This window comes from Haemaphysalis longicornis, unplaced genomic scaffold (genome assembly GCF_048455015.1).
Source record: "Haemaphysalis longicornis isolate Haplotype H1 unplaced genomic scaffold, Haemaphysalis longicornis Haplotype H1 scaffold_7, whole genome shotgun sequence".
Classification (NCBI taxonomy): domain Eukaryota; kingdom Metazoa; phylum Arthropoda; class Arachnida; order Ixodida; family Ixodidae; genus Haemaphysalis; species Haemaphysalis longicornis.
In genome coordinates this window covers 91,261,060-91,265,020 of record NW_027526422.1, presented here as the reverse complement: position 1 = coordinate 91,265,020, position 3,961 = coordinate 91,261,060, and positions in this window count along the sequence as shown.

Genomic DNA, 3,961 nt, shown 5'->3' with positions numbered 1-3,961 from the left:
TTCCCGTTTCTATAGTAATCTCTCAAGTGTAGCGCTCAGCGGCAGAAGTTTTATGCTGTTGTCTCGTGGAAAGTCTTGCTTGGAATGGTGCATTCATCAAACCATTCTAGAAATGCATATGTGGTATAGGAATGGTACAAGTTCTATGCATGTCGGTGGAAACCGTGCATCTGGAGTGAAGATACCCATGAGAGAGAGAGAGAGAGAAACGTTTATTTGAGCTTTCTGAAGTGAGAGTGGTTCCCCTGTTCGCGTATCTATGAGGTGAGCAGAGAGCCTTCGCTCTGGATGCCAGGAGCTGCTGCACGTCCAGATGGCCGCTGGCCACCAAGTCCTCCCACAGCTCAGGGGTGGGAAAAAGGGGATCGGAGAGGTGGAAGTTCGGGATTGCGCCCAGACTACTGTAATAAAGGTAGAGCTCTGGGTTATGAAGGAAACTGGCATTCAGCAGAGTATTGAGATGGAAACGTACAATGCGGGCGAACTGGGCGAGTACAGGTATTAGTTTGTAGTCTGCGGAGCAGCGATTCTTCTTTCTTGGAGAGTGCAGGGTGAGGGGGAGGAAAGTGTAGTCTGTCAGACCGGTAATACTGCGTGATGTCTTGCAGGCCAGTTGCTGTTCGTCTGGGAACATGGACGTTGGCAGGATTTTGCCCCGAGGAAGGCAAACCATTGCATTGCAGGGGGAGGGGGCCGACGCCCATGGCTATCCCTGCACTTGGCTCTCTAAAGGGACCGCCAGAGACCAGTGGCTAAAATACCGTAAAATGAGGTGCAGACAGAATCCACCTTAGGCACGTGGCATTGTTTACGCTGGGGCAGCGATTGCCACTCAATGGTCATACTGCACAATGGCTATGTGGAGACCCCTAGCAGGGAAGCATGTAGGCGATTGCAAACGCATGCAAAACTCTCTGCTTTTTTCAATAAACAGCCTTCTCTCTCTCTTCCTCCTCACACAATCAGTGTGTCAGAGGAGCGCTTGTCTTAGGCAGCCAAGAGCAGACAGTCAACGAATAAAACTGGTGCTTGCAGTCACCTGCGACAGAGGCCTTACAAGCCTAATGCGCACCGGTCGCCATCCTTGCCTATTCTGTGGCATATTCCACAAGATAGAAGAGCTGGCATACACTAAAAAATGAGGAAACAGACCCTTTGGTAATCACGACCAACACGCACAATTTATTTACTTACCTCTAAACAGGAGCAACGAACATAAGTAGCGCCAGCTATAACACAAATGCAGCGGAACTTGCATAGGTTCGAGATTTCGAATCCAGGAACATAACGCGATCCCATGAAATCGAACAAATATTCCTGCACTGTTAATTCTCATCAGAGCAATGGAGCGGAAGATGATAGGTGTGCCATTGGGGGATAAGAAGAGAGCAGAGTGGGTCAGGGAACAAACGCGTATTAAGGACATATTCATCAGCATTATCACCAGCCTATCTACGCCCACTGCAGGGCAAAGGCCTCTCCCATTATTCTCCAATTACCTCGGTCCTGTGCCAACTGTGACCAATTTATCCCCGCAAACTTCTTGACCTCATCTGCCCATCTAACTTTCTGCCGCCCCCTGCAACGCTTGCCTTCTCTAGGGATCCACTCTGTTACCCTTAATGACCAGCGGTTATCTTGCCTTCGCATTACATGCTCTGCCCACGTCCATTTCTTCTTCTTAATTTCTACTAATATGTCTTTAACACCAGTTTGCTCCCTGACCCACTCCGCTCTCTTCTTGTCCCTTAATGTTACACCTATCATTTTCCGCTCCATTGCCCGCCGAGTCGTTCTCAATTTAAGTTGAACCCTCTTAGTGAGCCTCCAAGTTTCTGCCCCATAGGTGAGTACCGGTAAGATGCAGCTGTCATACACTTCTTCAGCGACAATGGTAGGCTGCTATTCATTATCTGAGAATGTCTGCCATATGCACCCCACCCCATTCTGATCCTTCTAATTATCTCTGCCTCATTGTTGGGATCTGGGGTCACAACTTGGCCTAAGTAGATATATTCGCTTACCACTTCCACTGCCTCGCCACCTATCTCAAACTGCTGTGCTGTCCCGAGGTTATTGATCATTACTTTAGTTTTCTGCATATTAATTTTCAGGCCCACGGTTCTACTCTGTTCGCCCAGTGCGGAAAGCATGCTTTGCAATTCGTCCCCCGAGTTACTTAGCAAGGCAACGTCATCAGCAAATCTCAGGTTACTGAGGTATTCTCCATTAACCCTTACTCCCACCTGTTCCCAATCCAACGTTATCAATACTTCTTGTAAGCATGCTGTGAATAACATTGGAGAGATTGTGTCTCCTTGTCTGACACCCTTCCTTATAGGTATTTTACTGCTCTCCTTATGGAGGATGATGGTAGCTGTAGACCCGTTGTAGATATCCTCTAGTATTCTTACATAATGCTCATCTACCCCCTGGTTCCGTAATGCCTGAATGACTGCTAGGGTTTCGACCGAGTCAAATGCTTTCTCATAATCCATGAAGGCTATATATAGGGGTTCAGTATACTCAGCGCACTTCTCTATCACCAGATTGATCGTGTGAATATGGTCCATTGTTGAATAACCTTTACGGAACCCTGCTTGTTCTTTAGGTTGACTGAAATCTAAGGTTGCAGAGATTCGGTTAGCGATTGCCTTGGTAAATACCTTGTAGACGACTGACAGTAAGCTAATCGGCCTGTAATTTTTTAAGTCCTTCATGTCGCCTTTCTTATGGATTAGGATGATGTTCGCGTTCTTCCAAGATTCCGGTACCATTGCGGTCATTAGGCATTGCGTATACAGGTTTGCCGGTTCAAGGACATATTAGTAGAAATTAAAAAGAAGAAATGGGCGGGGCAGGGCACGTAATGCGAAGGGAAGATAACCGTTGGTCATTAAGGGTAACAGAGTGATCTTTAGAGAAGCAAGCCTGGCAGGGCGCGTCAGAAAGTTAGGGGGGCAGATGATATCAAGAAGTTTGCGGGGCCAAATTGGTCACCATTAGCACAGGACCGGAAGGAACGATTAGTGCACGAAAGGCGGGCCAGCTTGCTACTCTACGCACGGGAATTGGGAAAGGAGGGCTTTAATGAGAAAGAAAGGGTATTGAAAAGGCGTGGAATAGAGCTTGAGGGGCAAGAAAAGAAAAATTAAATGTAACTACAAAAACAAAACCATGGGCAATAATAAAGGCAAAACTGAACACGTAAACTAACCAAATGACGAATAAAAAATGGTACAAGGTGTCTCTACAATCATTCGGACAAGCCTATGTCTTTTATAATGCTTTTCTAACCTTTTGAAACTGATGTGCAATGCCTGTGGCACAAAACAGTCTGCGCAGTTAATGGCCGGTTGTCGAGTTTCCGGAGTACGGTTGACAGGTGCAGTCTCTGCGCTGCAAACGGGGCACAATGACACAAGAGGTGTTCTATTGTCTCGTCCCTGGCACACACGTCACATGTAGGGCTGTCAGCCATGCTGATAGTGAAGGAGTAAGCTTTGGTGAAAGCAACTCCTATCCACAGGTGGCACAGTGGTAAGGTGGCTAGAATGGACCATTCTAGCCACCTTAACAGTGGGGTGGCATCCGAGTAAGTGGCGCTGCAGGTCGGGGTCGAGCAAGTACAGGCGGGAGTTTTAAAACTCCCGCGTACTCCAAAGTGTTAGCGTGATTTTGCAGGCGATGGAACGCAGTGACCTCGCAGCATCACGTCACGATAACGGGATGTCGGCCATTGGGCACTTCCATGGGCATAATGAGCCACTTTGTCTGCACATTCATTCCCAGAAATGCCGCAGTGGCTTGGGAGCCATTAAAAAATAGTATTGTGCCCATGCCTTACTAGGAGGTCACACTCTTCTCTCGGCCACAAGCTGTTCGCACGGGCCACGACGAAAAGAAGACTGCGGACACTGGAGAGCTGGACTAGAGTCACAAAGCACTGCCCATTTTTCAA